Source organism: Copadichromis virginalis, linkage group LG10, assembly GCF_057382275.1.
Source record: "Copadichromis virginalis isolate Kocher_CV1m ecotype Utaka linkage group LG10, C_Virginalis_male_GT1.1, whole genome shotgun sequence".
Classification (NCBI taxonomy): Eukaryota; Metazoa; Chordata; class Actinopteri; order Cichliformes; family Cichlidae; genus Copadichromis; species Copadichromis virginalis.
Genome location: NC_140627.1, coordinates 5,906,043 through 5,919,481, shown reverse-complemented (window position 1 = coordinate 5,919,481; position 13,439 = coordinate 5,906,043). Strand labels below are relative to the sequence as shown.

General features: G+C 44.2%; 1 protein-coding gene and 1 long non-coding RNA gene across 3 annotated transcripts in view; one reads left to right on the top strand and one right to left on the bottom strand.

The window, feature by feature from the left end:
• Positions 1-13,439, bottom strand: part of opcml (opioid binding protein/cell adhesion molecule-like) — a 266,785-nt gene that overhangs the window by 157,523 nt on the left and 95,823 nt on the right. The gene's annotated exons all lie outside the window — the stretch shown is intronic.
• Positions 5,117-6,658, top strand: LOC146699732 (uncharacterized). Its single transcript, XR_014922451.1, has 2 exons — positions 5,117-5,716; positions 6,019-6,658. It is a non-coding gene; the product is annotated as an uncharacterized LOC146699732 (long non-coding RNA).

Below are 13,439 nucleotides of genomic sequence, written 5' to 3'. Positions count from 1 at the left end.
GTTCTGTCCACCAGTTCAGAAGTTTTGGTGCGAGATATGTGAAGACTTATCAAAGCCTCCCCTTTAGTGTGCTTGCTGGGCAACTTGGATGAGGTCATTACAGAAATAAACACAGCCTACATTGTTTTTATGGCCCTATGCATTGCCAAGAAAACGGTCCTCATTAACTGGAAATATAAAAAATAATCTTAATTCTAACCAATATAAAAACTATCTAATAGATCATATTAGTCTTGATACAGCCTCTGCCATCACATTTGATCAATCCCTCTGCGCTCCTTTGATCGGCTTCATCATCTATTGGGGGTGGGGGGTCATGGTTTAGTCCTGCTTTCACTATTGTGGTTGATATGGGGGTAGGAACGGCCTTAGGGCGTCTAGGGATTCCCTAGGGACGTTTTCCCTGGAGGGCCTAACGCGGGGGTTGTGGCCATGACCTGGTTAGGGGCTCTGGTGGCTCTTAGATGGTGTTTTTCTTGTGGCTGCGTACAGCAGAGATGGGGGAGGGTCTGTGCTGGCGGACGTTGGTTACTGGCCTCTGCCAGACCCCCAAGCCTCTGCCAGGCTTGGGGGTCTGCGGGTGCTCCGTCCCCGGGCTGGGGCTCTGGCTGGGCCTTGGGTCCTGGTTGTTGTGTCGCCGGGGTGGTGGGCGGGTGCGTGCATGGGGGCTCAGCCCCGATGCGGGGGACCTCTGGTGCATCGGCCCAACAGGAGGGCTCTCTAACTGGTGGGGAGGCTGTTACATCTTTGCGGGAGGTCCCCTCTCTACAGGAGCACACTCTGCAGGTGGGGGAGAGATATTGGAGAGGTGGAGAATGACTCAACCTGGGTGTCTATTGTCTTGTGTAGTCTGGGAGAAGGGATGATGGGGTGGGTGCAGTTTTCTCTGCGGTGGGGTCGGGTGGGCTGCTGTGGGCCCTGGTCCGGATGGGCCTGGGCCCCCTTGCCCTGGTGGGTTCCAGAGTGTGGGGGTGCCTACTGGGGTTAGCGGGGGAGCTGGCCCCAGGGAGGGCCGCTTGCCCCTCCCTTTCTTCCCTTCCCATCCTCAGCTGCCTCCCTCTTCCCGCTCCACCACACCCACACACACGCAGGGCTTGGCGTGCAGGTGTGTCACCAGGGTACTGGGGAGGCACTCCCCCTCTGTCCCCGTCTGGCCGCCTGTGCCTCAATTTTATTCAGCAACCTAGACGTCTTCATTACTCATACTCTCATAACACATACATATAGGGCCTTGGGGGTGGGCATGTTATACAGCGTCCAGAGGACGGTGTGTGTATTCAAACCCACCTCTGGCGCTGGTGCCCTACCCTCAATTTTAAATGCATATAGACGCTGAGGGTTTTCGGGAGGAGCCATGCTGCTCTCTGGCAGGAAGCACCATGCCCTCCTGTGTTTTAAATGCACTTTAGAACAACACGCAGCAACACTACATTTGAGTGGGCGGAGGGAGGTTTGGGGTCTTCACTCCCCCCGTTCTGTTAACTGTCAGGGCTGGGGGGCTGGGAGGAGGTGCTGGCCGTCAGATTGGGGTCTGGGATCCGGGGCCTCCCTGCTATTGCAGATAAGGAGGCGGTCTGCTTTCCTCCACCCCAGAGAGAAAGGTCTCTGGGGGCAGGGGTACCCGGACCTGAGATATAGAGTATGTTTGGGGAGTGTGAATGTGTGTACAGTGTCTATTTGTGTCTGTCTCCACGTCGGGTGAGTGCTGAGTATTTGTTTGTGTATATGGGGGTGGGAATGCGTGTTGGTGTCTGCGTGTGCCTGTTTGTCTGTGTCTGTATGTCAGCTTGGGTCTTAGACTCCACCTCTCCTTCCGTTCTCGTTTGGGACTCTCCTCAGCATGGTTGCCCCCCTGGTGGTCCTGCCTGGACCCTTGTATTCTGGGGCCTCTAGATGTCTGGGGCCTGGATCTCATCCATACCTGCTTCTAGCCCTGGGGGACGGGGCTATGACTCCCCACACTCCCTAGCAGATCGTTACATGGAGAAACCTTTTGAATACAAGCGTGCTGATCCACACAGGTGTGCACACAGGTGTACACACGGATGTTCACAGACACAAACTACACCTTTCTTGGCTGCTACCTCAAAGCACATTTTGCGCTGTCCATCTTGCGTACTGCACAATAACATGTAATATTTAGTATCTACTGTTATCTACTGTTAGCTAGTTTATTGTGATGGTGTTGTATTTATTATGTTGCTCTTTCTTGTTTGTTTTCTCTTCTGTTTTTTCTTATCTCCATACAGGTGATCCAGGTGTTTCATTTGTTTTTTGGGGGGTTTCTTCCCCCTTTCTCACCATCTCTTCTATTTTTCTTTCTCTCTCTCTCATTCTTTCTCCCTGTCCTATCCCCCAGTCATGTCTGTCCCGTCCGTAACAACCGAAAATCAAATCAAATAAATACATAATTATAATAAAGGTCAATCAAATGGACCAATATGGCAAGGTCATGATGATCCACTTGGTAAAGTAAAGCCACTTGGCGTCTTTCTTGGCCTTCAGACAACAATTGTGTCCCAAACGGGACAGGCAAAAAACCAAAAAAAAGAAAACTTTTCATCAGTCAATATGAGTAAATGTTTCAGTAAGCGAGTGTAATTTTTTTTTTTTTAAAAGAACCTGAAATACTGACCCCTACTGTGAGGTAATAGATAAAAATGATGTGAAACACTGTGACCAGATCTCTACCAGTGAATCTGCGGGACAGTTTGGAGTGGTACCAAATGAAGGAAAGTATTTCAGAAGAATCATTTTCCATGCCTTTAGAGTTCCAGAGACTTAGAAATTCAGTGCCAAAGCACACTGATATACAGTACAGGAATGCTTTACAATTTTTCCATTAATTTGTTGTGTATCTCTGTATCATCTTTAAAAATGAATCTTTTCATTATGTCCAAAAATGAATGGCTTTTAAAAAAGCACACACTGCTTTTACAGCATTACTGCAACAATTTTAATCTGAAATATATATTTAAATCAGCAATAGAAGTTCCTTGTTGTTATCATGTATTTTTACAATGTACTGGCAGGAGCTTGCATATTGACTTAACTGTGTCTCCTGGATTTTATGTATTAGGCACAGCTTCTGAGCAGCAGTTTGAGCGAAAATGTTTAAAGCATTATTAAATAAAGTAAACAAATATAATACTAGGCTTCACTAGTATGCCAGACATCAATTGCTTTTCTAAATGTAGTTACAGTAAATTATTGTGTATTGCTATATATCCAGTGGGCAGTCAAATTTTGTTTTATCGGATTCAAATATAATTTAGCATCTCCCTCAGGGTATACTCATGTCCTCATCTGGCTGCTTCTGTCCTCCTAAAACCTTGATTTGCTGGTTATGTTTTCGCTTATTCTACTGCACACTGATACTGCTTCGAGCCTGCTATGGTGTCCAAACACATTTACTCAAATGTGTTTGCACTTCAGTGAGTACAACTGGCATGGTGGATAGCTGGATTTTAAAATCTAACACTCCTCAGTGTCAGATTAAAAATAGCTGTAACTGGTGAGTGGAGGCGTCAAATGGTATGTATTTTCACCATTTCAACACTTCTGTCAGCAACAGCACAGACCACAGAGCACAGACTACTGAAAAGTAGGAAAACCATGATAAATGTGGAATGTGCTCACCATTGCTCTGAAAGTCGAATTTTCACAGCCCAACTTAACAGAAATCCCTAAAACGACAAGGAAATTATTTCCTGTTTTGTGCATATTATTCTTTTAATTAATTTATATATGCAGTACACCATCGTTGCATAAAGTAACAGAGTAACAGTTGAGGCAATCGTGTACTAAAACACACGTACACACACTTTCCACATATTACTTCTTTCTTGGATGCTACATGTTACAACAGATTTACAAATTTAGATTTAGAACACGCATCATGTCTTTCCAATCATGTTTGCCAACAGGGATGGTAACACAGCTTTTGACTCATCAAAACCCTCATCAATTCCTCATCTCCTCCAGGTATTCCAATTTCCATGAACAGTCCAAAGACATGGTTAGATTAACTGATATTCCTAAATAGGTCATAAGTATGAAAGAAACCTAGATAAAGAGCATAAATTAAAGTGCTGTAACTAAGCATAAAATAATGACTATAATTACTTTTATAAAAAGACTTTTATGAGAAGCAAAACAGAGATGACAATACCCCCCATTACCTAAACCCCACTTGCTCCACTGTTTTGTGCTTGTATTTTATTCTTATTCATATTTTGTTCTTTTTTTCTGTGCTCACAGTCTCCGGCATCTTACAAGACTCTTCTAGGCTGAATAACTGTAAAATATTATTACTTCTATAGTTCAACTATTATTTACTATATTACTGAATACATTTTTAACAGGATATTAGCATTCCCATTAAATTGAAACACACTACGGATTTCATTGGGATTAAAGAGGAGCTTCTAGCAACAATAGCCAATTGTGACTACAAGATGGGGACGTATGTAAACAGGCAATAAGCTTTATGAAAGAATGTATGTTTGAGATAAAGGGAGAGGGATTGCTTTTACTTTGGTTTTTTATTTATCTCTATTTTGAGATTTCACTAGGCAAACACTGCTAGCCCTGTTTGTCCTGATGTAACCACCACTACTGTAAAACGCATAATATGGCCTACTACAAAGTCATTTGGGTGGTCAGTAAGACTTTACACATGAAATATATAAATGTTAGTCCATTGCACTGATCATGAAGAAAAGAGTCAGCTATTAACATCAAGATATTATTATTGCCAAAGGCCAGTGTATCAGTGTTGTCCGCTTGTTGTTATGCTCATTATTATGAACATTTATTTGTCATTTAGTTGTCACTCTCAAAGACATGAATAAGGCCCTGGCAACTTCTCAAACTCTTGATAGGTCATGAAGGCTGGCAAGCCATGACTTGTAGGGGAACAACAAATCCATCATTTGTCATCCGAAGACAGACTAGACATGTGTTACTATCTGATCTTTTAATCTTACCATACATAAATTGTGCATTTGAAACATGGACTTATTGTGACAATTTTCACAGACTGTATGAGTGGAAGTCTCACTGAGACTGCACATAAAAGCATGTTGTCAGTCTATAAAGTAACATAAAACCACTGCAAGTGTAACCCACATAAAATGGGGGTACCACTTTAAGGACTGATATGAGGAGAGATGGACAGCCTGCCCAACCAATCGAAATGCACAGGTCCCAGTATGTTTTGACCAATGGGAGAGCAGTCTGCCGCTGTATGTCCCACCTACGTGCTCTGTGTTTGCTGCTATGTGTGGAGGTAGTCGCGTGCTGGCAGGAGAAAAGAGAGACTGAAGCTTTTGAGCTGGAAAAAAAGTATTAGATATAAGTTGCAACCAACTGTGTTGCACATAAGTTCACTGGTTATCAGCTACCTTTCATGTTAAAAGTAGCCACAGTGAGTAAGCAGGCAAATGCTGCATTTTTCTGGTGACTTTAAAAAGTACCGCGTGGAGCTAAACTGTTAGCCTTTGTTAGCTCTGGTTGCTATCAACTGCCTGGAAGTTCATCTCAATCTGCTTCCAGAAGTAAGGTAACACTTGAAGCGCAACTTATGTTTATTTTTCCTTCATGTCGTATTACGGTTATTAAAGAGAAAACATGTCCTGTTACGTTATTTAGAGCCCTGCATTTTCCGACCGAGAGACACTATGCCATTGTCTTCGGCCGTGATGCGCTGAGATCGGTGAGCACATGTTGTATGTCTCAGTTAGTTCATGTCTGTTTCACATTTTATCGTTGAGAAACTGAATTAATCTCAATTGTTTGATTAATAATTGCCGCATATGCGACATATATGCATATGCACTGACTTTACTTGGTTTAATGCATAGTTTGTGTAAGAGAGATGTTTTATTTTTGCAAAATTGAGTATTTTTATTGCAAATTTATGTTGAATGTGATTTAAACAAAATCCTAAGTTGTGAATTATAGCTAGAACAGCATAATTAATATTTGAATTGCTCTTCTGATCCTGTCTGTTGACAGGTCAGTTTTTTTTTGTATGCTGAATTGTTCCTGAGGTGGATTCCTCCAGTGAAATAGGATTCCTCCAGTGAAATAGATGGCGAGCCTTCCCACCTGGACTTAGAGAGACTGAGATTCGCTTCTTTTCCACTTGATGATCTGCTGCACCTTGCGGTGTGGTAGGACTGTATCACTCACACTTTCACGCACAGCTGGTTATACATAAGACCACTGACTGACATTCTCTCATCCCTATTCTCTTTCACACCCTGGGAATTTTTTGGACTTTACCCCTTGGACATTTTTTATTTGGGACTTTAAATAATGAGCTGTTGTGTAGAGCATTCTCCACATGTGAAAAGAGTGTGAAATTTTCATTTGAATGTGCATTGGATTTGTGTAATCTGTTTCTATAAGAGTTAAGGAGTCAGGTTACTAGGGTGCACCCGAGCATTGAAACCCGAGCATTGAAACCCGAGCATTGAAACCCGAACATTGAAAACCAAAAATAACACTTGGCCAAGTCATTGCTTTAGTAGTTTGTGTTTTACTTTTCTTTTAATTTTTGTAAGTTTCCTTTCTACCATTGTAAAGTGTCTTTAACCTGTGCTTGTCAACCTTATGGTTTATGTCACTAAAGTTGGCTGGTTCTTTTGAGTTACATTCTTGTCTCTGTGTCTCATTTGAACACACCCCTGTGCTCCTATAGTCGAGCCTATTGGCCCATTGATATATTCTTTTCAACAATTCCCCTTACTGTGTTACACAAGTGATCGCTAAAATGTGTGTAACACATTCCAATATTTAGCGTACTTGTGTGATGGTGGATCCTGACAATGAAATTTACTGCTGATACCTGTTGTTTGCACAATAACATGCTGCACTTGTGCACCTCTGATGAACTTACAGCATGTAAAATCTCACTACTAGATGTCAGTCGATTTCAGTTAACTGAATTCTGGTTGTTACCCCTCCCAATTCAAGCACACAGTCCTAGATATCCTGGCACCTTTAGAACAAACAACTCCTATTATACTGCAGGGCAACCTGCATGTTTCAAATAAAGCCTTTATTGATTGATTGATTGATTGACTCATTGATTGATTGGAAGACGATGACATTCGTCTTTTTCCTTTGCATTTTTGCTTCTGTGGTATGATCCTATATATCTTGAATCTGAAGTTGCAAACATAAATTAAAATGTGCCTCCACGGCAGAATATAAATGCATGTTACATAGAAAGCACTTAAAAGCATAGAAAAAAGTACTTGTATGAATGATTGAATTAAGCACGTTGTATAAAGTGCTTTGAGTAGAAAAGCGCTATATAAGAATCAGTCCATTTACCAATCCAAATACCAACCCCAACTCACAGGTGTTTTTATGCTTTTATTTTAAGATTTTTTGAGAATGCATTAGTTTGTTGGAAAGGATAATTAGACACTAATCAATGTATATTTTAGAGTAAAATAATCGGTGTTATTATTAAAATTATTATTAGGAAATATTATTATCAAAAAATGGTTGACTGTACCTTTAAAGGAAAACTGAAAACATTTTAAACAAATTAAATCCCACTCTGAGACATAAATGTACTTGTAGATTTTCAAATCTGTTTGCATTGCTTTTGATTTTGTATAAACCATTTTTACAGGTGTAGGATAATTTACTTAGACCATGCAGAAACCAAGAAAACTGTCCTCATGAACTGGAAAAATAAAAACAATCTTAATTCTAACCAATATAGAAATTATCTATTAGATTACATTAGTCTTGATACAGCCTCTGCCACCACATCAGATCAATTGCTCTGGGCTCCTTTGATCAGCTCCATCACCTAGTGGGGGTGGGGGGTCATAGTTTGGTCCCGCCTTCACTGTTGTGACTGGTGTGGGGGTAGGGACAGGCTTAGGGCGTCGGGGGGTTCCCCGGAGGCATATTCCTTGGGGGGCTCAACCCGGGGTCGCGGTCATGTCCAGGTGGGGGCTCTTTTGGCTCTCGGGTGACTGTTTCCTCGTGGCTGCGTGCAGCGGGGCTAGGGGAGGGTCTGTGCTGACGGACGTGGGTTACTAACCTGGTAGCCTGTCTGCCCCTGGGTGGGTCCGGGATGGGCGTGAGGTTCTGGGGGCGCTCCGTCTCTGGGCTGGGGCCCTGGCCGGGCCTCGGGGCCTTGGGTCCTGGTTTGTGTGTTGCCGGGGTTGTGGGCGGGTGGGTGCATGGGGGCCCATCCCTGGCGCAGGGTGCCGCCGGTGCGTCGAGCCGCCTGGGGGGCTCTTCAACTGGTGGGGGAGAGTGTCACATCTTGCAGGAGCTTTCCTCTCCTCAGGAACTCTCTGCAGGAGGGGGAGATACAGGAGAGGTGGAGGAAGATCTCAGCCTGGGCGTCTATTGTCTCATGTAGTCTGGAAGATGAATGGATGGTGGGGTGGGTGCAGTTTTCTCTGTGGTGGGGTTGGGTGGACTGTCCCGGGCTCTGTGGGGCCGGGGGGCGCTGCTGCGCTGGGCCCCGGTCTGGATGGGCCTGGGCCCCCTTTCCCTGGCGGGTCGCGGAGTATGGGAGTGCCTACTGGGGTCAGCGGGGGAGCTGGCCCCAGGGAGGGGTCACCTGCCCCTCCCTTCCTTCCCTCCCCATCTCCAGCTGCCTCCCTCTTCCCACTCCACCACAACCACCCACACATGCAGGGCCTTGGAGTGGGGGTATGTCACCAGGGTGCAGAGGAGGCTACCCCCCCCTCTGTCCCCTTCTGGCTGCCTCTGCCTCAATTTTATCCCACAACTTAGACATTCACATTACTCACACTCTCATTACGCATACATATAGGATCTTGGGGGTGGGCACGATACACAGAGTCCAAATTACCATCAGGGTGTACACCTTACCCCTGGCGTCGTTGCCCACCTCTCAATTTTGAATACACGTAGACATTGAGGGCTAACAGGAGGGACTATGCGCTTACCTGCTGCTCTCTGGCAGGTAGCTCCATGCCCTCCTGGGTTTTAAATGCACCTTAGAACACACATGCATCAACACTACAATGAGCGGGTGGAGGGAGGTTTGGAGTCTTCTCTCACCCCCGTTCTCTGCGGCCTGCTGGAGCGGGGGGGCTAGGAGGAGTTGGCCGTCCATCTGCGGTCTGGAGTGTGGGGCCTCCCTGCTGCTGCGGAGTCGGGGCGGTCTGCCTCTCCCCACCGCAGGGAAAGGGGTAACACCACCTGGGTCTGGGTGCAGTTCCCCCCTCCAGGGGCAAGGGTACCTAGACCCGGTTCGTAGAGTACGCTTGGGGAGTGTGATCGTGTGTACAGCGTCTCTTTATGTCTGTCTCCATGTTGGTTGAGTGTGGAGTAAGTGCATATGAGAGCATGAGGGTGGGGATGTTTGTGTCTGTGTGTGCCTGTATGTCTGTGTCTATATGTCAGGTTGGGTATCAGACGCCACCTCTCTGGGGACATCTCAGGCCCTCCAAGGTTTGGAGGCCTATCTCCACCCACCACTTCCCCTGCCAGTGGCGGACTCCCTCAGGTGTCGGTGCGTTGGTGGTTCTTTGTGTCTGGGGGTGGGCGTCCGGGTACACACCGGCTCACTCCTTGGCGGCCGCTTATCGGGGCCTGGAGCCTGGGGCTCGCTCGGGCCACTTCGGAGGTGGGGTGCCCCTGGCCTCTCGGCCTGGGGCTCGGTCACTCAGGCACGGCTGGCTGCCGGCGGAGCTCACGGGCACGTCACTGCAACTCCCCCTGGTTTCTGCTCCGCGGCTGCTGGGTGAGCCCTCATCTGGGACTCTCCTCAGCTCTTTCTGGGACAGTGGCGCAGCTGCCCCTCTGTTGGTCTTCCTTAGTCTCTTGTGTTCTGGGGACCTCTGGATGTCTGGAGTTTTGATCTCCTCCATACCTGCTTCATACCCTGGAGGACGGGGCTGTGGCCCCCCCACACTCCCTAGCAGATCGTTACATGGAGAAACTTTTGGAATGCAAGCATGCTGATCCACACAGGTATGCACACAGGTGTACACACGGGTATTCACAGACGCGGACTACAGCTTTCTTGGCTGCTGCCTCAAAGCACATTGTACGCTGTCTATCTTGCGTTTTTTTTGTTTTGTTTGTTTTTCTTTCTTTCTTCTCCCCCTTCTCACCGTCTCTTCTCCCCTTTGGTTTTCTTTCTCTCCCTCTCTTTCTTTCATTCTCTCTCCCTGTCCTATCCCCCAGTCATGTCTGTCCCGTTTGTAGCAACTGAAAATAAAATAAATTCATAATTATAATAAAGGTCAATCAAATGGACCAATATGGCAAGGCCATGATGATCCACTTGGTAAAATAAATCCGCTTGGCATCCTTCTTGGCCTTAAGACAACAATTCTGATGGCTAAAGATCCAAACGGGGGACAAAAAAAAAAAAAAAAGACCATGCAGAAACGTTTTCAATTTGTCTCTGTGGAAAGTGTTTTTTGGCTCCCTAAAGAAGGATAGCTGTTGTCTTTTTTTGGCATTCAGGTTAAGGTGGTTTTAGATAGCAAAAGTTTTCATTTTTGTCATCTTATAAAAAAGTACATATTAAGCCTCTGAAACCAATTACATTTTCAGTTGATTTGGATCTTTTTACTCTGAGTCTGTTTATTGTGACTAGGGAATTTAGATAGAGTATTTCAGCTCGATTTGTGCTTTTTAACTAATTAAACCAAAATATTAGACTACACGTTAACATATCCAGTTCAACTATTTGAAAACAAAAACTTTGTCCCAAGAATGCAAAATGTATTGATCTGTAACATGGTGTGTGCTTGCGAGACCTGTGCTTTAAGCAGTGCATTTCCTCTGCAATATGCAAAAGAGGTGATTAATGGCAACAAAATAAAATGGCTTCCCAAAAGGTAAATCTACTTAAGAAAGGCTTCCTGCTACAATGCCCAAAATGTCATCACCCATGGAAATTTTTATTTATCACAAATTTATATTCAAACCTCCAGATTAGCAGATAATTAAATTTCAGTGGAAAGCAAACATGAGAATTTGTCTGAAAAAAAGGTTACAACACTGCATGCTCTCACCCTGAAGTGTCCCTGGAACAGACAGTGTGACAGAAGATTCATATTAAAGACAGATTATTGTTGTTTTCTTCACACAATGCTTAGCCTTCAGTCCAATGTACCACCCTGGATGAATAGCATTACTCACACTGTCATTTCCCTCTGCAACTGCAGGGTCATAGGAGACAGCCATATGGGAATCCACTTCTATAACAGTACTCCATCAATTGTTGTGACGTGTGTTCGAAATGCAGAGAGGTGCGCTCGATTTGCCACACAGAGCAGCGTGAGAGTAAAGCACGAGGGAGGTGCTAATAATCGGCTCAGTCATTTTTAATGATCGTTGAAAGCCCAGATCGTAATTTAGATTAAAATCTGATTAACTGAGCAGCCCTACTTGGTAATGCCTTGTAGGCTGCTTGGCCAATGCTTGGTAAGTTTTTGAGGCCCTCATTAACAATGTGTCACAAGATTTCATTAATCACTTCATTTTTGTATAAATTGATGACATCCTGATTTTTTTTCCCAGTCTCTCCAGGAACATCAGAAATGCATCTGCCTGGTAATTTAGCACCTCCTGGAGGAAATGGATGTAAAAGGAGAAAAATGTGAAACTCCTGAATCAGACACCTCTGTTCTAGGACTTTTGGCAGTACCCTCCAAGCAAGATGATAGTAAAATGCATCTATGTGCCTCACCTACAGAGAAAAATTACAACGTTGTGCCATCAAGCTGGCACTGGAAGAGTGGAGGCATTGGGTAGAGGGCTCAGAACAGCCTTTTATAGTCTGAATGGATCACAAGAATCTGGCGTTCCTGACTGTACATGCAAACCAGGAGCTGAAAAGCGCCCTTCAGTGCATTGTCTTCTCTATTCAGTGAACATGGAGCTCTCAGCTGATGCAGGTCAAGCACATCCAAAATTTTACGGGCCTATCTCCCTTTGAGCATCACTAAGCTATCAACCTACACTCTTCCCGGAAGGTGAAGGTGAGCAAACTGTTCCTTCTATTCAGCATTACTTCCGTCAAAGCCACCATGTCAGAAGAGCCACATGTTCAAACTTGTTAAGGACAAAGGAGCACAAAAAGCGGCTGAGTGATCGCCACCAAACCCCAAATGTGTGCCTCGGTCTGCCATTCTCAACAAGACTATGTTGTGTTGTAAGCACCCTGACTACATTGCCAGGAGGTTTCTGTTAGAAAAGGGGTACTGCTTTAGTCCCTCAGTTAATGCTGTGTGACCTACCATTTTGGCTTTGTTGTGTCTGTGTCTCCAGTCTCCAATTTCCAGTTAGTGAAACCTGGCCCCTACTGTTGCTGTTGTTGTTGTTGGTGGTGGGTTTTTTTTTTTTTCAAACTGTTCCTGTGTCCAAGTTTGTGTGAAGACAGCCTGATGGGGAGTGGTGAGCCTTTTCCAGTTAAGATTTAAAAATGGACTATTATTTGTTTGGACATTTTGTAATCCTTGTGGAGACTGGACAATGACAAATGTGTTGAGCTTTCTTTTTTTTCTGAACATTTTATTAGGCCTTCAACTTATAAAACCCCTCCCACCCTGAAAACCCCAACCCACCCAAAAGTGTCATATTCTCAGCACATATGTATATCAGTTACAACATAATTCTCTGTACAAACAAATCCGTTATAAATTGTAAAAAGGGTTTCCTGATCCAGTAGAAGTCTTCAATCTTTTCTTTAGCCAAGAATGTCAACTTTTCCATTGCAAGATTACACGTCATTTCTTTGATCCATTGATTCGGGGTCCATGTATATCCTTCCATCTTAAATAAATAATGTATTTGGCATGTAACATGCAGAAGTTTAACAGCTTTCTTTTCTTTCCATGGAGTATGAACTGTTCAGGGAGAATGTGGAAAATGCACAATTTTGCATCGACTAACATGTTCTATTAACTTTAAATTAGGTCAAGAAGGTTTGCAATACCTTACATTCCCACATACAATGAAATATGGTTCCCTTCTCTTTACTGCACTTGATACAGACATATTGAGATTAAAACATTGTAGTTTTACAGGAGTAATATATGTTCTAAACAGCTATTTGTACTGTAAAATTATGCACCTTTTGTTAAGGGTTTGGGTTTGAGCCACAAGACAAGCCTTCAAGTTAATTATAGAGTTCTACAAGCTTCCGTGCTTGGACCAATTCTGTTGCCTAAGGGAAGCAATTATCTGGCTTCATGGATAGATTTGGGTGTCATCTGCATAGCAGTGAAAATGTATGCTATGCCTTCTAATAATACTGCCTAAGGGAAGCCTGTATAACACACCAATTACATAAACTACAGGAATGTCTTAAAGACACAAAGACATAAAGAGAAAAATGACCTCAAATGTTCTGCTTCTAAATTCAGATAAAATTGAGGTATCTCAGCCCTAAAAATCTTAGAAATATGGTA